The following is a 24741-nucleotide window of genomic DNA, read 5'->3' as shown; positions in this document are numbered from 1 at the left end:
GGAAACATCATAGAATGAGGAATAATTGAGATTCGTCTGTAAATAAGCAGGAAGCCATGCATGTGATGCATTTGACAAATGCAAGGAATTGGAAAATGAATGGGGTATGAATTGGTATAAAAAGAGATTGTGTAGGAATTATAGGATGGGTATGAAAGATAATGAGATACAGGGAATGGAGCGTGTGAATATGAGGTCACCTATAAAAGAATGAATAAAACCTATGAATGATTGAGAAAAGCTGTGAGGTTGGAGAGAAAAGTGGTTGATGAAACGAGGAAAAATATAAAACCAAAAGAAATCAGGAAAAAAGTGTAAGTGATTCAGAGTGTGAAGGCATTACAGGTTATCCATTAAGAGAAGTACACAGAGAAGCATATTTACATGTATCATGGACAAGATCTGATCTCCTGATATTTACAAACAATTTTCCAAATCTCAGAGAAAAACCAGATAAGTGGTGGTTTCTACAGAGGTAGAAAGAATAGTGGCAATGTCCAAGGTTCTTTGGATAGACTTGAATATGCTGTTTGAGATTATTTTACCCTAAGATTTATGTTTGGAGACCAGAGGAGATGTAAATTGCCCTCACAAAGAAATGCTCCTCCTCAGAATAGTCCATCTCCTCCTCGAATGGAGAAATATTAGTGATTGAACATCTGAAGACCAAAGTGCCTCAAAAAGAAATGTCCGTTGAAAATTATGAGAGCAATAGAGGTGCCCATCCATGCTGAGATTGGTGCAGATTTACAGATCGCATATCGGAATCGATGTCCCAATGCAAGAAGGTGTTAGTGGATTTGTGGATAGTAAATGGGTGGTGAGGAGAAGGACAACCTAGTATCATTTTTAATTGAACAGGTGCTTCCCACAGCAAATGTTCCTTCAAAAGTTGGTTCCTTAAAAAACCATCACCAGTTCCTAATTTGTTTCATGAACCGTTAATTTATTTGATTGTGATCTTTTGTGGAAAATTAATTGCATAATTTATTGTCCACCGGATGCTTTGACTATTCAAATATAGGATGAGAATTTAGATTCCAAATTAAAATCACAAAAGTCGAGATTGGGTTTGTTCCCATTTCTCACAAAAGAGCACATCCTTCCTGATTTAAGACACATATGCCCTCATTATGACATTGGCGGTCTTTTCTTAAGGCTGCCGATGCCCTTGGCTCCAGAAGACTGCCATAGTATGGGTACTGCGGGATATCCGCCACACTGTGGTCAGATATCCGGCAGTAGCCATGCTGGTGGGCAGTGGTGCACTGGCGTTGCTACCACCTGCACTGCCCCGTTAGTAGGACGTTGCCAGCTGTATTAAGACCATTAGTACGGCCTGGGGGTGTCCTGCTGGCGGGGCGCTGCCGGTGGTGGCAGCGCCCCCTCCCGTTCCCTGATGGATGACATCCTTGCCGGAGAAGGTAAGTCAGACGTCCGAGAGGGGAGGGGGTGGGAGGGTGGTGGGTGTTGTGAATGAGTGTGTGGTGTCTGCGTGTGTGTATGAACGTGTGTCTGTGCGTGTGTGAATGCGACTGAGTGTTGTGGTGTGTGCGTGGTTGTAAGGGTCTGAGTGAATGCACGTATGAATGTTGAAGTGAGTGCATGTCTGCATGTCTGTGTGAGTATGCATGTTTGGATGTCTGTGTGTATGCGCACCTGAATGCGTGTAAGTATGTATGAGTGAATGCGTGTATGAATGAGTGTGAGTGGATGCGTGTCTGGAAGTGTAGGTGAATGGGTGTATGCGTGGTGCATGTGGGTGTCTGTGTGCATGTATGTTGGCAGGGGGGTTGGGGAGGTGCTGTGACTGTAGAGGGGTGGGGGCGCTATGTGAGTGGGGGGTGATGTGAGTGTATGTGTCTGTGTGGATGTATGGCTGTGGGAGGTGGGGGGTTTGTGTATGGATTGGCGTGGGGGCTAGTGTGTGGATCAGAGTGGGAGGGCCAGGTGCTTGCTGGGCGAAGAGCCATCTACCGCCATGATTTTGGTGGCGGTGCTACTGCCGCGGAAACCATGGCAGTAAGCTGGCTCATTATACTGCCGGTGGTACTCTGTGGTCTGGCGAGTCGGAGATGAACATCTCCGGCCCGGTGGTTCATACCGCCATGTCGGTATGAATGGAGAAGTGGCGGGTTGCCAGCAGCAAACCCGCCACACTCATAATGTGGCGGTCTTCACCGCCAGACTGTTGGCGGTGATGCCGCCACATTAACCCTGGCCGTCGGGAGACCGCCAGGGTCATAATGAGGGCCACAGTGAAAGAAGAGATTTGGGATTTTACAGGAAAATAGATTGGATTAAGTGCAAAACCAATGTGGATTATAATAAAACCAAATACAGTTTATTCTCATCACGCCTCAGTACAAGCTTACTCGTGAAGCATACGAGGAAACGACACCTGTGAATGATAAAATGATTGAGCATGGCATTTTAAAAGAAGTACGAGGAAGCTCTCACAATCCATCGAAGATACTTTCAACAGCATCTGCGGTGCTTTCTTTTAACATGCAACGCATTGCCCTCCTGTTTCCTCCTCCATCCCGCCACTACACATCCTACTCACCTGTGCATGTTCGTGCTTCAAGGGAGACTATGGTTGAGTCACCCCCTGCTGTGTCTACCTCGAGGGACCTGCTGAGTTGTTACTGGACATTAATAGTTGAGTTGTGCTGTTGCTCGTTGTGTATCACTGATGCTGTTAGTTCCACTTTCTTTTCTGAACCTCCCTTCTTATGTTTGAAAATTCTAATAAATAAAGATTGCAAAAAAAGCAATCAATGATGGGTCTAAGGACACCAAATGGAAGATGGCGACTAGTACAAGATGTGTGCAAAATTAATAAAAATATATTCCCATGTTTTGCTGTGGTACTGAATCCTGCCATTTTGTTCCAAATCCCAGAGGACATTCCGTGGTTTACCGTAACAGATTTGTGCCATGTCTTTTTCTTCATTCCTGGTACTGACGATGGCCAATATCTCTTTGGGATCAGACTTTTAAATAGATTAATGGTCTGGTCTCTGACTCTAAAGGGCTGTACGAAGAGTCCCTCAGTTTTCTACTGAATTCTGAAGGAATATTTAGAGATTTTTAACCTCCACTGTAATTCAGGGCTGGTGCAGTGCACTGATGATCTGATGGTCCCATATGAAACAAAAGAAGCTTGCAAGCGTGACGCAATAGTATTGCTGAATCACGTAGCAGGAAATGGCAATGAAGGGTCAAATAGTGCCACAATGAGATTTTTTATGTAAGCACATAATTAAACAAGGTGTGAGGCAGATATTTCCAAAATGCATCTCTGCAATTATGAGAATGAACCTACCAACAACTCAGAAAGAAGTGAGGATGGGATTGGGAATGGTTGGCTACTGTCATTAGTGGAGTCCAAACTTTTCCTTGATTGCATAGCCGTTACAAAGGCTTACTCACAGTGGTGTGAATGATCTGGTGCCCTAGGACAATTAATCTGTGAATGCTTTCCTAGAGCTTGGACACAGCACTCCTTCTAGAATGTCTGTTTTTAAAATGTAAATACTATTAAGACAACCTTGCTTTAGAAACGTTGGAAGGATCAATGGCTGAGTCAGCCCTGAGCAGAATCACAACTACAAGCTTGAAGTTCCATGCAGACATTTGTACTAGGTGCATTAACCCAGAAAGCTACCATCTGCCTGCAATTTGATCTTAAATGTTCCCTACACTCAGTGACTCAGTTGAAGGCTTGCTCATGTACTTCCTGCAGATAACCTGGTCATTACCTTCATTCCAAGGTTGCTGGGCAGTTGGGAATTTGTTTTAAACTTAATTTAAGGATTAACCTTGTGGAAGCCGCAGTAAAACCATTCACATAATGGCTTGAAGGTGTTCTTCGCCTCTGAATAAGGTTTTCTGGCTTAAGAATTCAGCATCCGTTGCTTGCTGGACCCGCACTGTGCGCACTGCTGCGACTTAAATATGATTTTCAGAATATATATAATCCGATCTGTGTCTGAAAGACAAGTATGCCTGTGGACACAGGCTAATGAAGGGTTGGAGTGAGAGAGTGAAAGTGTGCCATTGGAGAGGATTGATTTGGGGAAAGAAGCAGAGATCTCAGGACCTAGTCAAGACCACGTGATGATTGACGTCATGGTACTAACATCACCATTTCAAAGAAAAAAGATTTGCAGAAAAACTAGAACAAATTATGCTAAGTACATCTCTATAAATAAATAAATAAACCTAGGATTTTAAAAGCATGGGAAATAACCCATAGGGGTCTCAAGGCACTTAATTGTAGGCACTAGGCGGTTAAGGATTCAGATTTCAGGAGAGGTTACTCTTTCACAACGGTGACAGATATCTTGTCTGCCGAAATCTAAATCCCATAAGAAACAATGGGATTTAGGTTTCGGCTGATGGGATATCCATCTTCGCTGTGATGGAGTAGCCCCTCAGAAGAAATCTAAATCGGGCCCAAAGAGAATTGCCCAGAATCACAGGATGCTGAGCTGCCACAGAGACTCGAGCCCGGTTCCCCTAGCTCCTAGGTCAGCAGCTCATGGCGTTACGCTGCACAGCTCTCCCCCATGGCCTTTTGTGAGCTGTTCTGCTAAATTTCCATCAGCTTTGTAGGTGGAAGAGACAAATGGATGTATTGTCCCAGTATTTTTTGCAAAAGTTTAAATCCAATCAAAAAGTAATTTTCCGGAATGTGGTTCCTTCTACAGACTTCACAAAATGCAGAAAACGTCTGGAAGAGGCTTTGCAAATCTCATGCAAGTTCACATTTGCAAAGGTTTTAGAAAAAGATTGCTGTAGGATGATATCTGTTTGTGGGGGGAAAACATGCAAGGCGACTGTTGAGGATGTTTTAAGCACTATACCCTAAACCCCCTTTGGAGCTTTTTGTAACTTACTTCTCTGGAAGAGCAAACAGAGATTAAAGTTTTACAGTAAATGTTCTGGCAAAAATGTTTTTCTGTAATAATTTTATCAGAAGTGTAACTGGGCAAGAAAACCCAATTTTCACATGTTCACGATCATGTATTTTGCTGCAGGAATTCACGAATTCATAATGTGGACAATAATTTCTTGCAGATGAATTTCCAATTCTTATTTTAATTTTGCTTGTTTTTTCAACTTTTGAGAATTAGAATTGAACCTTTATGAGAAGGACTGCTTGGTAAACTGTTGTCACAGTTGGCATGTGCCAAAGCTGGGCTTATCTCTATTTATGGCCATTCTTTAGAAAACTCTCTGTTCCACTGGGTATTTGAAGGGGCTCAGTGTGCTGAGTTCCCCCACATTCAGCGGCATAACAAAACTTGAGAGGTCCCCCCTGCAAAGAACATGGATGCCCCTCCAGACATAGTCAGGAGCTATCAGGACAGCGGCCAGACCCAGTCAGTGTGCTGTGCTGACGGGGGGCCCTGGATCTTGGGGCCCCTAGACCACAGGGGCTGCGGGGGCTAATGTTAAGCTACTGCCCTCACTCAATTCTGCTCCCTGACTATCAGGACAGCTGCAGGAAGTGGGACCCCACCCTCCAATGCCAGTGGGACTACAGCAAGCAGACATAGCGGACCACTGCGGAGTGTGTGTGTGTGTGTGTGTGTGTGTGTTTAGAGGGGGCGGGTGACTGCTGTTGACCAGACACCCAGAGAACCTGTAGCAGCAATGCTGCTGTAGATCCAGCAGCACCTGAGGAAAATGCCCCTGGGGTGGAAGATGTCTGGGGTGGGGGGCAGGTGGACTCTGACTGGTGGTTTTCCAGCAAGGTGGTCATCAGAATGACATCACACAGCCTTTTTCTCATTGATACCAACACTGATATGGCAGTACATGCTATAAAATCCCTATCTCGGAAAATGAACATGTGGCGTGAGATGATGTCATTAGAAATACATGTCCTGACATAAATGAGTCACCTTTGTGCACTGTTGCCAGTTTTAATCTCAACAACAACTCTTCATCTGTATTGATACCTGTAGGGTGCAGTGATGTCCATCAGTAATGCCAGCATCATCTGGTCCACACCTCATGACAGTGGTGGTCTTCAGGGACTTGCGCATGCCTCCCTTCTAGCAGAAGAGGCTGCTATCAACTCTTCACAAGGTCAACTTTCAGCTTCCCTAAGACCAGGACCACCACTCCAAAGAGTCTGGAGCTGTAGTTCTGCCAAAGAAGTAAATTCTAAATCACTAGGGCTGCCACGTTGGGGTTTGTGATTGAGAGAAGCCGTGATCCCTGCGGGATCCTGAGCAAAACCCTTAGAGATCCAAATAGACTCTTTCAAAGCTGAGGGGCCTAAAATCAAAACATTTATATCAGAGGAACTCAAACTGACACCATCACATCTGAGGGCACTTGCCAAGGTTCTCACATCTGAGGAACAGTGGTTGACATCCTAAGTTCTGACGGGCTCCAACACACAATTTCACTTGTGAGAGCCCGTTACTAAGGCTACATCCTAAGGTGTGAGGGACTCCAAATCAAAGGACCACACCTGAGGGCCCCAGTAAAGTTCTCGCATCTAAAGTGCAGTGGATTACAGACTCAGGTCAAAGGGACTGTAACCTCAAAGTACCACACCTGAGGACCCAAGGAAGGTCTCCAAGGAAGATGCCAAGGAACAAATAAGAGAGAAACTCAGAGGCAGGCAGAGAAGAGAGAGGTTGAGAAAAGGAAATAGACAAAGGTGAGCTAGACAGAGAGAAGGCTGACTTTACTGGGTGGCTCCTTGGAACGTGGTCGGGGAGGGTGGCAGGGCAATTGACCCCTCTTCCCACAGCCTTAAAACATCTCTGATCAGATGCAAAAACGTTTGTAGCTAACACAGACATTGAGAATACTATTGCTCCGGACTAACTCAATGGTGGTAAAACTAGAGAGTACATTTTGAAAACAGTTTTTGGCCCATTTTCTTTGATTTACTCATTTAAAAAAAATATTTTGTGAGGATATTGATGATCAGCAACATTCAATTTCAAATTTGTGATTATTTAATTAAAATTCTGAAAGTTTCAATGCTAGTGTTAGTCACCATTCCGATTGAGGTGTATTGAACAAGGTAACTCGAACTGGTGGAGACAAGTTAGCATGAACAAAGTTCAGAGCTGTTCATGAGCCTTGGTCCAGCTGCAGGCAGCTTGGTGAATTCAAGTCCTGGCCCTCATGAGGCACACCGATATAAGATACAATGAACATCTAGCAGTTCTGCTTGAGGAAAGTTAATACAATCATGCATTTACGTATTATAAGTTGAAGAAGTGACTACTGAGCAGTTGATGACAATTATTGGTAGTAAATCAATGGAATTCATCAATTGCGCTTTGAGGAAACCGCTCTGCGGACCATCAGGGATTCCCTTTCAGTTCCTGGGCATAAACAGGTGCTAGCAGGATTGTGCAACAAGTGCAGATGATTGTCAAATTACTCTGAGTAAATGCACTTGTACATTTTATTATTTTTTAAGGGCAGGGTCAAACCCAGAAATAAATACTCAGCCATCCAGAAAGACCCACTTAAGAATACACTGGAAAATATAGCACTTTTCACCTGTAATTTAGAACTGGAAATGCTATTATACCTCTCTTTGTCCCAATTCTGATAATTAAAGAAATGTAAACACTACAAAAAATATTGATGATGAAAGACTTGATCTTATTTGTTACTGTTAGACTTTTCATCCTTGGCGTGGTCTCCCTTAACTTTGTGCCTCTGTTTCCCAGGCTGCTGATGTGTGCTGGACTCTGTTTTTGCTGTTTTTGTTACTCTGGGCACTTTACCACTGCTAACCAGTGCTAAAGTGCAAGTGCTCTTTTACAAAATGTGTATGTAATTGGCTGATCCATGATTGGCATATTTGATTTACTAGTAAGTCCATAGTACCATGCACTAGAGGTGCCCAGGGCCGGTAAATCAATTGCTGCTAGTGGGCCTTCAGCACTGGTTGTGCCACCCACATGAGTAGCCCTGTAATCATGTCTCAGACCTGCCACTGCAGTGTCTGTGTGTGCAGTTCCTTTTTTGACATGTAAGTCACCCCTAAGGTAGGCCCTAGGTAGCCCCATGAGCAGGGTGCAGTGTATGTTAAAGGTGGGACATGTACTTATGTGTTTTACGTGTCCTGACAGTGAAATACTGCCAAATTCGATTTTCACTGTTGCAAGGCCTATCCCTCTCATAGGTTAACATGGGGGCTGCCTTTAAATGATATTAAAGTGCAGATTTCCTTTGGGAGCAGAAAGACATGTGGAGTTTGGGGTCTCTGAACTCACAATTTAAAATACATATTTTAGTAAAACTGGTTTTGAGATTGTGTGTTTGAAAATGCCACTTTTAGAAAGTAGGCATTTTCTTGCTTAAAACATTCTGTGACTATTCCTGTTTGTGGATTCCCTGTCTGGGTTAGTTGGACAGTTCAGCTGTTTGCACCTCTCTCTAGACAGTGACACGAAGGGAGCTGGGGTGTAGCCTGCATATCCTGATGAGCCATCTGTGCTAGGAGGGAGGGGAGAAGTGGTCACTTACACCTGAAAGGGCTGTGTCTGCCCTCACACAATGCCGTCTCCACCCCCCTGGTCTGGGTCTGGGGCCTGGCCTGGGCAAGGCAGGATCTTACAAACAAGAGAGACTTTCCTTTGAAGTTTGCCTACTTCAAAGGCAGAAAGGGATATAAGAAGAGCCCCCCAAACCCCTGAAAATTAGATCACTTCTGGAATCAAGAAGAACATCTGCCAAGAAGAGCTGAAGAGCTGAGGAGAAGTGCTACCCTGCCTGTGACTGTGCTCTGTTGGGCTATCCTGCAGATGCTGCTTCAGCCTGTGAAAGGGGACAAAGACTGGACTTTGTTGTTCATTCCTGCTTGAGAAGAATCTCCAAGGGCTTGAACTGAGATTGCCTCCTGTTGTTGAAGTCTCAGGGCCATCAAGGACTTCCCCTGCCAGCACCTGGACTCTCTGCTGAGACTCCTGCCCTGCCAAGTGGTGCCCTATCCAGTTCCTTGGCCCTTGAAAGTTGAATTTGGCCGACAAGAACTGAAAATCCACGCACATACCGCCATGCAGGGAAATTTTGGGGTGCCAGCTTTGCAACTGAAATCAACGCTCCACCTGCATCACGGCTGTACGTTCGATGCAACGCAGCTGGAGAAACAACGTTCAACACCTGCTAACGGAGGCTGATAACGAAGCAAACCCCATGTAGCGCAGTTTTCTGATATCATGTGACTGGATTTTCCACGCATCGTTCCTGGGCGTCAAAGTCAACCCGGCTCTGCGCAGATACGAGGTGCCCCGTCCAGAAATCAGCGCATCACTCTCTTGCAAGGGACAAAAACGACGCATCGCCGACCTGACCGGATAAAGAAACGACACACGACCTCACTTGCGAGTAAGGAATTGACGCAATGCTGACTTTTCTGATACACGCTCACCCGTGTGGCTTTATCTTTTAGGCTTACAGGTATTTTGTGTAACAACAGCATTCTCACTGTTTTCTAAGGATAAAGACTCTTATTCATTTAAAAATTCATATCTTGACTTGTGTATGTTGGATTTTTGTCATTTTGGTCTTGTTTTGTTTAGATAAATATTACCTATTGTTTCTAAACCTGTGTTGTGTCATTTTGTAGTGTTTTCACTGCATTACTTTGTGTGTTGTTACAAATACTTTACACATTGCTTCTGAAGCGAAGCCTGCCTGCTCATGCCAAGCTGTCAGGGGGGTGAGCGGGGGTTAACTGGGGGTGATTCTCCTTTACCCTGACTAGAGTGAGGTCCCTTGCTTGGGCAGAAGGTAACCTGACTGCCAACCAAAGACCCCATTTCTGACATTGGTGATCAGTGGTGAGGATTGGACTTGTATTTGTATTTGTACACTACTGCTTTTAGTGTAGACCATTACGTGACCACATACAGCTTGTTTTTGCTTTTTCTCTTTTTGGATTGTTTTTTCCTACTTCCATATTTTTGCTGATCTTTGATTGACTTTTTGAACTTCATTGGGAACTCTTTATTCTGCCTTGGAACTTGCACTTTTGTTGATTCTTCATCATGTCTTAATCTTCAGATGCATCAGCTGGAGCTGCTTTTGACTTAGGGAAACTGGAGAGCTACACAGTTGCTCAGCTGAGGCAGTTCTGTAGAAATCGTGCCTGTCCTATTAAGGGCTCCACCAGGAAGGAGGAGCTGCAAAAGGCACTGAGGGCCTGGGTGACAGCCAAGGAAGCTGAGGGGCACACAGAGGAGGAGGAGGGGAATGAGGAGGTGCAATCCATACACAGTGTTATAGTGGACGGGCCTGTTATGTCCAGGGAGAGCCAGGGCAGGTAGCAGTGTGTCATCCAAGGGTCGGACTCCTGAGGGGTTACAGGACAGACAGGCAGAGAGGGCTCACCAGCTGGAGTTGCAAAAGTTTGGGTTGGAAGAAAGGAGGATGGCCATAGAGGAGGAGAAGATACTGCTGGCTCATGAGCTCAGCTTGAGGGAGCTGGATCAGAGGATCCAGTCTAGCAGGGATGGTGGCATAAATATCACAGTGCAGCCTGAGAGGAGGGTGCACATTCCTAAGGACCTTGTGAAGGATTACAAAAGGGAGGATGACATATTCTTGTGGTTCAAGGGGTGTGAATCTGCTCTCCATATGAATCTGGTCCCTGAATCTCATTGGGGGGGCGGGTCTGTGGAAGCACTTTGAGATAGAGGGGAGGGATACTCTGGCATCCTTAAGGGATCCTCAGGGGCTCACTTACTCTATCATGAAGGACGCCCTACTCACAAGGTATGGTCTCACCCCTGAGCAGGATAAGGACAAGCTTAGGTCCTATAAGAAGAAGGAATCCCAAACATGGTTGGAGTGTGTTGATTCATTCTACAGGACACTGGATGGTTGGGTGAAGGGCAGGAAGGCGACAACGTATGCAGGGCTTTACAATTTAATTGCTTGGGAACAATGTTCCCTGTAAGGTGCGGGCAAGGGTGCGCGGACACCCTTCCTTCCCCTACTGCGCAGGCCTCTTTGCCAAACGCGCACTTTTCTGCCATGTCACGTCACTGCCTGCACCACGCGAGAGAGTGAAACTGTATGTCAGCGCTGCGTTTAAAAGAAACAGCGCAAAAAATATGGTCACTCTTCGCGGCAGAGCAGGACAAGAAACGGCAGTGCAGCCACCCGTGGAGATATCACTGCACAAGGAGAGCACCAAATGAAATCAGGTACATGTGTGTGATGACCCTACTGAAACTAAGAACAGACTGCAGTCTGTGACAGGCTCCTAGAGACAAAGGCAGGAATGCACCCAGATTTTACAGTTCTGCGAAACCATAGCGACAGCAGTACACCAGTACGTGAATCTCAGTGACCATAAAAATATGTCAGCCTCTGACTTTGCTCTAGTTATTCCTTCACCTGTCTGGCCACCCGCCCCAATGTATAGGAGAAAACTCCAGCGTGTGCGTGTGCAGCTTTCCGTTTGCTGGGTTGCCCAGCTGGACTCATGGATGTTGGATTAAAAGTTGGTGCGGTGGGCATAGACTTCTGAGGGAATGATGGGAGATGGCAACGCACCTGCACTTAAACGTTTCCTGTATCAGTACTCGTAAATATCTGTGACCTGAAGCGTCTGCCTCACACCCACTTTAGCCCCCACCCTTGCAGTGCAAATCAGACTTACACCCACTTCCTAATAAAATGCAGAAATATGATATCATGCATTCTCTGCCAGTGGTTTGATTTAAGGTTCACTGAGAGCAGCGGGATTTGGGAGCTAAGGTTAAGGTCTTATCATAACTTCCGAAATTCCGCTCTTATTAATTTTTGTGCTCGGACTACTATCACTGCCCTATTAACTGTTCCCCCCTTTGAACTTTAATTATTTATGTATTTATTTTATTTTTTTATTTTTTTAAACGTATTTAATTGTTTGCTGGTTTTTATCCACCCTCACCTTACACAAGGGTGCATGGTCTTTATTGCCTCCCTGCCTTGTCCAGTGTCAGGGGATGTGTTTGTTTATTTGCCTCCCTTGCATAATAGCGTTTGTGTGTTTTCTGCTCCTCTTCCCTCCTCGCTCAAGGGCATTGTTAGACTCCCCTAACTTTTTGCCTCTACTTCCCAGGTCGTTTCTGTCTGCTGGACTCTGTTTTTGCTGTTTCTATTTGCTCTGGACACTTTACAACTGCTCACCAGTGCTAAAGTGTAAGTGTTCCCTGTATAAATTGTACATGTACAATGGCTTATCCATGATTGGCATATTTGATTTACTAGCAAGTCCCTAGTAAAGTGCACTAGAGGTGCCCAGGGCCTATAAATCAAATTCTACTAGTGAGCCTGCAGCACTGGTTGTGCCACCCACATTAGTAGCCCTGTAAACATGGCTCAGACCTGCCACTGCAGTGTCTGTGTGTGCAGTTTTAAACTGCCAATTCGAATTGGCAGTGTACCCACTTGCCAGGCCTAAGCCTTCCCTTTTCATACTTGTAAGGCACCCCTAAGGTAGGCCTGAGGTAGCCCCGTGGGCAGGGTGCAGTGTATATTAAAGGTGGGACATGTACTTATGTGTTTTACATGTCCTGACAGTGAAATACTGCCATATTCAGTTTTCACTGTTGCAAAGCATATCTCTCTCATAGGTTAACATGGGGGCTGCCTTTAAATATTATTAAAGTGCAGATTCCCTTTGGGAGCAGATAGACATGTGGAGTTTGGGGTCTCTGAACTCACAATTTAAAAATACATCTTTTAGTGAAGTTGTTTTTTAGGTTGTGTGCTTGAAAATGCCACTTTTAGGGAGTAGTCATTTTCTTGCTTAAACCATTCTGTGGCTCTGCTTGTTTGTGGATTCTCTGTCTGAATCAGTTTGACAGTTGGCCTGTTTGCACCTCTCTCTAGACAGTGACACAAAGGGAGCTGGGGTGTAGCTTGCATATCCTGATGAGCCATCTGTGCTAGGAGGGCGGGGAGGAGTGGTCACTTACACCTGAAAGGGCTGTGCCTGCCCTCACACAATGCAGTCTCCAACCCCCTGGTGTGTGTCTGGGGCCTGGCCTGGGCAAGGCAGGATCTTGTAAACAAGAGAGACTTTCCTTTGAAGTTTGCCTACTTCAAAGGCAGAAAGGGGTATAAGAAGAGCCCCCCAAACCCCTGAAAATTAGATCACTTCTGGAATCAAGAGGAATCTCTGCCAAGGAGAAGAGCTGAAGAGCTGAGGAGAAGTGCTGCCCCTGCCTGTGACTGTGCTCTGTTGGGCTATCCTGAATTTGCTGCTTCTGCCTGTGAAAGGAAACAAAGACTGGACTTTGTTGTGTATTCCTGCTTGAGGAGAATCTCCAAGGGCTTGAACTGAGCTTGCCTCCTGTTGTTGAAGTCTCAGGGCCATCAAAAACTTCCCCGGTTAGCACCTGGACTCTCTTCTGAGACTCCTGCCCTGCCAAGTGGTACCCTATCCAGTTTCTGTGCCCGTAAAAGGTGAAGTTGGCAGACAAGAAATGGAAATCCACTCACAGACCGCTGTGCAGGGAAATTTTCGACGCACCTTCTGTGACGCGGCTGACAAACGACACGCCGCCGGCTTCATGGCTGAAATCAACACCCTACCTGCAACGTGGGTGGAAAATTGACACAACGTGGCTGGAGAAACGACGCGCAACATCCGCTAACACAGGCTGATAACGACTCACACCCCACGCAGCATGGTTTTCTGATGCCGTGCGACTGGATTTTCCACACATCAACCCGACTGCGCGGATCCAAGGTGTCCCGTCCAGAAATCGATGCATCGCTCTCTTGCAAGGGAAAAAAACGATGCATCGCCGACCTGACCAGAGAAGGAAACAACGCACGGCCTCTCTTGTGAGTAAGGAATCGACACATCGCCGGCTTTTCAGATGCACGCTCGCCCATGCAGCTTTATTTTTTACGCTAACCAGGTATTTTGTGTAACAACATTCTCACTGTTTTCTAAGGATGAAGACTTGTTTGGTCTTGTTTTGTTAGCTAAATATTACCTATTTAAATCTGTGTTGTGTCATTTTGTAGTGTTTTCACTGTATTACTGTGTGTGTTGGTACAAATACTTTACACATTGCTTCTGAAGTTAAGCGTGACTGCTCGTGCCAAGCTACCAAGGGGGTGAGCAGGGTTTAACTAAGGGTGATTCTCCTTACCCTGACTAGAGTGAGGGTCCTTGCTTGGACAGGGGGTAACCTGACTGCCAACCAAAGCCCCCATTTCTAACAGTTACTAACATGAACATGTATATCTGTACCTTAAGCCTTTCAAAGCCCCTAACCACGTATTTTCCTCTTTTTGATGTTCCTTCATGCCTGCCCAATATGGCATCTTATACCATTTCCTCCATCCTATTAAGCCATCTCCCATGTCCTACAAGACAGAAATTTCTTTGAGGAAAGTGGGCTTATTATAGGGTAAGGGCACTTCAAAGCCAAGAGATGAACACAGAGGACCACATTCCTAGTCGGAGGTAAACCCTGGATGCAGAATGTGCACCTGGAAAATACCAATCGGAGAGGGTTTGGTATGTAGTGAAAGTGCAATCAGCACTCCCTTTAAGTCACGCAACCCAAACTAGGGAACAACATGTGCACACAATGTTAGTCCCTGTTCAGAGGTGTGAAACCCAGAATTAGAGCTGTGTGTACAGTCAATTTTCACCAGATAAGGTAAAAACCCACAGAGCGCAATTTGCTCCTGAGATGGAATGATGTTTCGGTTCAAAACTCCAGACAATGCAGCCTTCGGAAGGAGAACCTGAGAAGTATGTTACATTAGGAGCAGGACCACTCTTAAATTCCATGAGAAACAACTGTCAAGCACCTTCTCTAGGACAACTTGTTCTGTGTATCACTGGATGCTCGCCGTCAGAAGAAAAATACCGAAACAGATTTCCAACAGCAAATTAGACTTTAGCAATGATGGAGGCTTCACGGTGAAGACAGAAGGAACACAAACACCCCTCTTCTGACAGCTTTCAAGGAAAGAAGGCGTGAACAGCAGGACAGGCTGCAAATCCCCCATCCCAAACTATCTCCACTGCTCTGCCAAAGTCCCTGCAAATTCAATCAATACCTCTCTTCTAAGCCCTGACACCGTCCTCTTCACCCCAACATCTAAGCCCGAAGTGGTTGGTGGGCACCACTTTTCCCTCATTCACGCACCTCGCATGCAGAAGCCTTTCGCTTCCATGAAATTAAGCGCCTGATCCCCGCCTTCCTGATGTATCATACGTGTAGTACTGAAGCCACCTCTATGTACTCACTATTGTGACATCATCAGGGCCCGCTCTTCAGCGCCAGCCCACCCCACCTCCCCTCCACCCTCACCGCTGAGTTGTTCCCATAGACAGCAGACCGCGCCCCCAGTTAATCTCCTACCCCTGGCACCACCTTAGACCTGACAGAACACCACCATTGAGCACCCACCACCAAGGAACTTTCCATCCCGCACCCATCAAGCTGTATCTGAAACATCACACTGGGACCCCAGAGAAAAGGCCTACATCACCTCTGTGATACTCTCAGTCAGAACCCCTTAAATCTAAATTAAAAGGAGGGTCGGATTTCTACATCAAGGGGCACTTGAGTGTCCCGTTCTTACTTACAGGCCTTTAACAGACAATAAAAGATGTGATTACTTTTTGTGCCTATATGAGCTTGGTGTCCATGCACACTTGTACAAACTGAGGCGCATGTTAATGAGAGGCTTGTGCTGCCATTGCATCGCTTTTAGTCATGCATCAGGGGTGCAAACGTTTAAACCATATCTATGGGCCCACGCAAAGTCACCTTAGGTGGCTTAGAATGGCTTCATAGATAATATAGAGTAAGGCAAATTAGTGCAAGTTCCTGCATTGCCTCACTCTGCGTCAAGGAGGCGTTCCATGGGCGTTGCAGTGATGCCCAAGCAACACCCATGGATTCTGACGCATCCCCAGATTTACCAACCCTGGTAAACCTGAGCATGCGCCAAAACTTTACTCTGCAACAAGGAAATATCTTTATTTCTCCTTGTTTTTTCCTCTTTTTATATGTGCTGCATTCTGGTGCACCTTCCTGCAGGAAAGCTATCCTGCATGAAATGCAGACACCCTTGCACCGCGGTGCAAGGGAGCCTGTGTTGGCACTAGGCAGACCACTGTGCACCAGCAGAGGAGGAAAGGTCAGGAATGCACCATATTTCTTAAATACGGTGCAATCCTGCTCTTTGCAAGTGACGCAGTGCTGCACAGGAAGGTGATTTGTTGTGCTGCATTGCACCACCTTTTCGTAAATCTGGCCCGAGTGCTCAGACTATGTCGTACTAAGAGAGGGCTTGGTTTGATAGTCTGGATAGGTGCTCCTTGGCAGCCTGGCATGTCTTTCCGGTACCTTTGATTCTCTAGTGAACTTCCTCATGTATTCATAGTTCTTGTATCGAAGTAAAGTGGTAACAAGTCATCTCTATGTAATTTCTATCCGAAGGACTTTCAAAGACAATGCCAAAGACCTCATTCCTTTGTCTGAATAGCCCAAGTTAAAGCCATTCTGCTGTGTATGCGGCCCTCGGCCAGCAGAGATCGTCAGTGGGGGGAGTTGATCATTCTGGTAAATGAACTGCCGTGGTGCCTGCGTTAGCCATCAGCTATGGTACCTGATAATGCTGAGGCGGGGCAAAAAGAACAGATGACGAAGATAATGTTGAACAATGGTAAAACACTCTCCCCCAGTTGGAGATTTGGGTTAAATCCATCATTTGTTTTGCTCACCACTCCACCCCAGTTTCAACCCAGTCACATGCAAATGAGTCTTGACCCTGCTCCACATGGGAAGAGTCCAGCCCAAACAGCAGGTCAGGTCTTCCCTGGACCAGAAACAAGCATCATGGTACTAGTTTCAGGGTATCACATTAGCCAGGCTAGCTTGAATCCGGTGGCACAGTGAGCCCGGGACCCATGTCTGGACATACCCTGTGCACTTAGGGCGGCAAATGCAAAACCAACAAGGTGATAGATGGGATGCTTGCAGTAATCTTAGCCACTGGCAATCGCTCTGCCTGCATCCCGATCCATCATTTTTTGGCCCACCACCCCACCCCAGTTTGGACCCAGCCATATGCAAATCAGTCGTGACCCTGTTCCTCATGGGAACAGTCCAGCCCAAACTGCCAGGCCAGGTCCTCTCTGGACCGGGAACAAGCATCCTGGGACCGGTTTCAGGGTATCACCCCTCATCAGCCAGGCTAGCCTGAACCCAGTGGCACAGACAGCATGGCATCTCTGAGGCAGGGATCAGGGATCCATGCTATGACCAGTTGGGATATAGGCATCTGTGAGTCAAGTGTTTCCTAATTGGAATCAGAGGGCACAGCAGGGTTGAATGTAAGTCTAATAACTTGGCGCTCTATGATGGAAATGCTGGGCCAGTCAAAGGAGTCAGATATTTAAAACACAGTTTTAGTTCATTCGAACATAGATATAATAGTAACATATATAACCTATCAAATGAAGCAACGGACATACAAATGAAATGCCAGTGATGTTTCTGAGGCGGTCAGTGTGAGTAACCTTTTTAGTGAAGATCATTTGCCAGCTACATGAAAATGGGATTTTAATGGTGTGATGATATTAAAATAGAGTTTGTATACCTGAACCCAGGTGCATCTAGAGACATGAGAAAGCAGAATTATAGCTTTCACTTTTACAAACTAGACTTAGACCTCTGCATAAAGTCATAAAAGGATGACATTTAAAAATTACAGCCTCATTTAGAGTTTGACGGATGGGGTCCTCTGACACAAACTTGACGTGGTATCGAGCCTACCAAATCATTGCTCAGCCCGGCTGCGTTAGACACAGGTGGACCTAAGGTACTCATCGACAGAGCCCCGGTGGGACTGTGTATGAGGGACATTGTACATCTGAGAAGTGACAAGTCTATGTGCTGCAATGATACATCTTTTTGGGCTATCTGGCTATTGGTTAGTTTCAAATATTGAGCCCATCAGAGACCATGTTAATAAATGTGTACATGTGATCTATGGGATCATGTTAACACAACATTCGTTACCTGTGTCACCAGAGGGTGTTCACTGCACTGGGAGTGGCACTCTGTGGGGTCTCCTCCTCTTCCGTCGCCTAACAAAGGACAACCTGAAGGCACTTAGTACAGGTTATTGTTCCAGAAAGTAAACTAAGGTGACTAACCCCCCTCCACCCCTGCACACATAGCAACTAAATAGAAGAAGACAAGCTTTTAGCATGACACCAGCCTGTGTGAGCACCCCGTCTACATATTCACAAGGGTGGCTAGGGTGCAGATGGTGAGGGCAGAGCATGGAAATGTTACCATTCGCACGATCAGTGTTTTATCCTGGATACCAGCGGCGGCTCCTCCGCTATGACGGAGGAGTGTCGCCCCCCCGCCATCAGCAGCGGCTGCAAAACTTTAAAAATAAAATGATAACAAACAATGTTTATTATTGTTTTATTTTTCTAGGGGGCGGATCCACGGGGGATGACAGGCAGGGAGGAGGAGTGGTGGGCACTGCTGTCAGTGCGCATGTGGGTTTGGCCGGCCGTCTCAGGATGTCCAAACCCACATGCGCACTGAGCCCTCTCCAACCCAAGCTGCGTTGCCGGATTGGAGAGAGCTCAGTGCCTATGAGCGCAAAGTAATCAAAGCATCATAAATTCACAGGGTTACACTGATACACTGGTCTATTGATAAATGCAAAAATAGATGGAGTCACAGTGTTACACAGATACACTGGCCTATTGATTAAAGCAAATATCAATGGAGTCACAGTGTTACACTGAAACACCGGTCTATTGATAAATGCAAACATCAATGGAGTCACAGTGTTACACTGAAACACTGGCCTATAGAAAATGCAAACATCGATGGAGTCACAGTGTTACACTGCTCTACAGTATTGATAAATGCAAACATCGATAGAGTCACAGTGTTGCACTGATACACCGGTCTATAGATAAAAGCAAACATCAATAGAGTCAGAGTGTAAAACTGATACACCGGTCTATTGATAAATGCAAACATCGATAGAGTCACAGTGTTACACTGATACACTGGTCTATTGATAAATGCAAACATCGATGGAGTCACAGTGTTGCACTGATATACCGGTCTATTGATAAATGCAAAAATAGATGGAGTCACAGTGTTACACAGATACACTGGCCTATTGATTAAAGCAAGGAGTCACAGTGTTACGCAGATACACCGGCCTATTGATAAATGCAAACATCGATGAAGTCACAGTGTTACACCGATACACCAGTCTATTGATAAAAGCAAACATAGATGGAGTCACAGTGTTATACTGATACACCGGTCTATTGATAAATGCAAACATAGATGGAGTCACAGTGTTATACTGATACACCGGTCTATTGATAAATGCAAACATCGATAGATTCACAGTGTTACACCGATACACCAGTCTATTGATAAATGCAAACATATACGGAGTCACAGTGTTACGCAGATACACCGGCCTATTGATAAATGCAAACATCGATGAAGTCACAGTGTTACACCGATACACCAGTCTATTGATAAAAGCAAACATAGATGGAGTCACAGTGTTATACTGATACACCGGTCTATTGATAAATGCAAACATCGATGGAGTCTCAGTGTTACACTGATACACCGGTCTATTGATAAATGCAAACATAGATGGAGTCACAGTGTTACACTGATACACCGGTCTATTGATAAATGCAAACATCGATAGATTCACAGTGTTACACCGATACACCAGTCTATTGATAAATGCAAACATATACGGAGTCACAGTGTTACACTGATACACCGGTCTATTGATAAATGCAAACATTGATGGAGTCACAGTGTTACACTGATACACCGGTCTATTGATAAAAGCAAACATCAATAGAGTCAGAGTGTAAAACTGATACACCGGTCTATAGATAAATGCAAACATCGATAGAGTCACAGTGTTACACTGATACACCGGTCTATTGATAAATGCAAACATCGATGGAGTCACAGTGTTACACTGATACACTGGTCTATTGATAAATGCAAACATCGATGGAGTCACAGTGTTGCACTGATATACCGGTCTATTGATAAATGCAAAAATAGATGGAGTCACAGTGTTACACAGATACACTGGCCTATTGATTAAAGCAAGGAGTCACAGTGTTACGCAGATACACCGGCCTATTGATAAATGCAAACATCGATAGATTCACAGTGTTACACCGATACACCAGTCTATTGATAAATGCAAACATATACGGAGTCACAGTGTTACACTGATACACCGGTCTATTGATAAATGCAAACATTGATGGAGTCACAGTGTTACACTGATACACCGGTCTATTGATAAAAGCAAACATCAATAGAGTCAGAGTGTAAAACTGATACACCGGTCTATAGATAAATGCAAACATCGATAGAGTCACAGTGTTACACTGATACACCGGTCTATTGATAAATGCAAACATCGATGGAGTCACAGTGTTACACTGATACACTGGTCTATTGATAAATGCAAACATCGATGGAGTCACAGTGTTGCACTGATATACCGGTCTATTGATAAATGCAAAAATAGATGGAGTCACAGTGTTACACAGATACACTGGCCTATTGATTAAAGCAAGGAGTCACAGTGTTACGCAGATACACCGGCCTATTGATAAATGCAAACATAGATGAAGTCACAGTGTTATACTGATACACCGGTCTATTGATAAATGCAAACATCGATGAAGTCACAGTGTTATACTGATACACCGGTCTATTGATAAATGCAAACATCGATAGATTCACAGTGTTACACCGATACACCAGTCTATTGATAAATGCAAACATCGATGGAGTCACAGTGTTACACTGATACACCGGTCTATTGATAAATGCAAACATTGATGGAGTCACAGTGTTACACTGATACACCGGTCTATTGATAAAAGACAACATTGATGGAGTCACAGTGTTACACTGATATACTGGTCTATTGATTAATGCAAACATTGATGGAGTCACAGTGTTACACTGATATACCGGTCTATTGATAAATGCAAACATCGATGGAGTCTCAGTGTTACACTGATATACCGGTCTATTGATTAATGCAAATATAGATGGAGTCACAGTGTTACACTGATATACCGCTCTATTGATAAATGCAAACATCGATGGAGTCTCAGTGTTACACTGATACACCAGTCTATTGATAAACGCAAACATCGATGGAGTCACAGTGTTACACTGATACACCGGCCTATTGATCAAAGCAAACATTGATGGAGTCACAGTGTTAAAATGATACACTGGTCTATTGATAAATGCAAAAATCGATGGAGTCACAGTGTTACACTGATATACCGGTCTATTGAGAAATGCAAACATCGATGGAGTCACAGTGTTACACTGATACACCGGTCTATTGATAAATGCAAACATCGATGGAGTCACAGTGTAACACTGATATACCGGTCTATTGATGAATGCAAAAATTGATGGAGTCACAGTGTTACACTAATACACCGGTCTATTGATAAATGCAAACATCGATGAAGTCACAGTGTAACACTGAAATACCGGTCTATTGATAAATGCAAACATCGATGGAGTCACAGTGCAACACTAATATACCGCTCTATTGATAAATGCAAAAATGGATGGAGTCACAGTGTTACACTGATACACCGGTCTATTGATAAATGCAAACATTGATGGAGTCACAGTGTTACACTGATACACCGGTCTATTGATAAATGCAAACATTGATGGAGTCACAGTGTTACACTGATACTCCGGTCTATTGATAAATGCAAACATTGATGGAGTCACAGTGTTACACTGTTACACCGGTCTATTGATAAATGCAAACATCGATGGAGTATCAGTGTTACACTGATATACCGGCCTATTGATAAAAGCAAACATTGATGGAGTCACAGTGTTAAAATGATACACTGGTCTATTGATAAATGCAAACATATACGGAGTCACAGTGTTACACTGATACACCGGTCTATTGATAAATGCAAACATCGATGGAGTCACAGTGTTACACTGATATACCGGTCTATTGATAAATGCAAACATCGATGGAGTCACAGTGTTACACTGATATACCGGTCTATTGATAAATGCAAACATCGATGGAGTCACAGTGTTACACTGATACACCGGTCTATTGATAAATGCAAACATCGATGGAGTCACAGTGTAACACTGATACACCGGTCTATTGATAAATGCAAACATCGATGGAGTCACAGTGTAACACTGATATAACGGTCTATTGATAAATGCAAAAATTGATGGAGTCACAGTGTTACACTGATACACTGGTCTATTGATAAATGCAAACATCGATGGAGTCTCAGTGTTACACTGATATACCGGTCTATTGATAAATGCAAACATCGACGGAGTCACAGTGTTACACTGATACACCGGTCTATTGATAAATGCAAACATCGATGGAGTCACAGTGTTACACTGATATACCGGTCTATTGATAAATGCAAACATCGATGGAGTCACAGTGTAACACTGATATAACGGTCTATTGATAAATGCAAAAATTGATGGAGTCACAGTATTACACTGATACACCGGTCTATTGATAAATGCAAACATCGATGGAGTCACAGTGTTACACTGATACACCGGTCTATTGATAAATGCAAACATTGATGGAGTCACATTGTTACACTGATACACCGGTCTATTGATAAATGCAAACATTGATGGAGGCACAGTGTTACACTGATACACCGGTCTATTGATAAATGCAAACATCGATAGAGTCACAGTGTTACACTGATACACCGGTCTATTGATAAATGCAAACATCGATGGAGTCTCAGTGTTACACTGATACACCGGTCTATTGATAAATGCAAACATCGATGGAGTCACAGTGTTACACTGATACACCGGTCTATTGATAAAAGCAAACATCAATAGAGTCAGAGTGTAAAACTGATACACCGGTCTATAGATAAATGCAAACATCGATAGAGTCACAGTGTTACACTGATACACCGGTCTATTGATAAATGCAAACATCGATGGAGTCACAGTGTTACACTGATACACTGGTCTATTGATAAATGCAAACATCGATGGAGTCACAGTGTTGCACTGATATACCGGTCTATTGATAAATGCAAAAATAGATGGAGTCACAGTGTTACACAGATACACTGGCCTATTGATTAAAGCAAGGAGTCACAGTGTTACGCAGATACACCGGCCTATTGATAAATGCAAACATAGATGAAGTCACAGTGTTATACTGATACACCGGTCTATTGATAAATGCAAACATCGATGAAGTCACAGTGTTATACTGATACACCGGTCTATTGATAAATGCAAACATCGATAGATTCACAGTGTTACACCGATACACCAGTCTATTGATAAATGCAAACATCGATGGAGTCACAGTGTTACACTGATACACCGGTCTATTGATAAATGCAAACATTGATGGAGTCACAGTGTTACACTGATACACCGGTCTATTGATAAAAGACAACATTGATGGAGTCACAGTGTTACACTGATATACTGGTCTATTGATTAATGCAAACATTGATGGAGTCACAGTGTTACACTGATATACCGGTCTATTGATAAATGCAAACATCGATGGAGTCTCAGTGTTACACTGATATACCGGTCTATTGATTAATGCAAATATAGATGGAGTCACAGTGTTACACTGATATACCGCTCTATTGATAAATGCAAACATCGATGGAGTCTCAGTGTTACACTGATACACCAGTCTATTGATAAACGCAAACATCGATGGAGTCATAGTGTTACACTGATACACCGGCCTATTGATCAAAGCAAACATTGATGGAGTCACAGTGTTAAAATGATACACTGGTCTATTGATAAATGCAAAAATCGATGGAGTCACAGTGTTACACTGATATACCGGTCTATTGAGAAATGCAAACATCGATGGAGTCACAGTGTTACACTGATACACCGGTCTATTGATAAATGCAAACATCGATGGAGTCACAGTGTAACACTGATATACCGGTCTATTGATGAATGCAAAAATTGATGGAGTCACAGTGTTACACTAATACACCGGTCTATTGATAAATGCAAACATCGATGAAGTCACAGTGTAACACTGAAATACCGGTCTATTGATAAATGCAAACATCGATGGAGTCACAGTGCAACACTAATATACCGCTCTATTGATAAATGCAAAAATGGATGGAGTCACAGTGTTACACTGATACACCGGTCTATTGATAAATGCAAACATTGATGGAGTCACAGTGTTACACTGATACACCGGTCTATTGATAAATGCAAACATTGATGGAGTCACAGTGTTACACTGATACTCCGGTCTATTGATAAATGCAAACATTGATGGAGTCACAGTGTTACACTGTTACACCGGTCTATTGATAAATGCAAACATCGATGGAGTATCAGTGTTACACTGATATACCGGCCTATTGATAAAAGCAAACATTGATGGAGTCACAGTGTTAAAATGATACACTGGTCTATTGATAAATGCAAACATATACGGAGTCACAGTGTTACACTGATACACCGGTCTATTGATAAATGCAAACATCGATGGAGTCACAGTGTTACACTGATATACCGGTCTATTGATAAATGCAAACATCGATGGAGTCACAGTGTTACACTGATATACCGGTCTATTGATAAATGCAAACATCGATGGAGT

At 44.2% G+C, this 24741-nt stretch overlaps 1 protein-coding gene across 1 annotated transcript in view; it reads right to left on the bottom strand.

Annotated features, from left to right (window-relative positions):
• The window catches only part of CPNE9 (copine family member 9), a 1043154-nt gene that overhangs the window by 552979 nt on the left and 465434 nt on the right, over positions 1-24741 (bottom strand). The gene's annotated exons all lie outside the window — the stretch shown is intronic.

The sequence above is a fragment of the Pleurodeles waltl genome, chromosome 9, assembly GCF_031143425.1.
Source record: "Pleurodeles waltl isolate 20211129_DDA chromosome 9, aPleWal1.hap1.20221129, whole genome shotgun sequence".
NCBI classification, from domain to species: domain Eukaryota; kingdom Metazoa; phylum Chordata; class Amphibia; order Caudata; family Salamandridae; genus Pleurodeles; species Pleurodeles waltl.
This window is presented reverse-complemented; position numbering and strand designations above follow the sequence as displayed.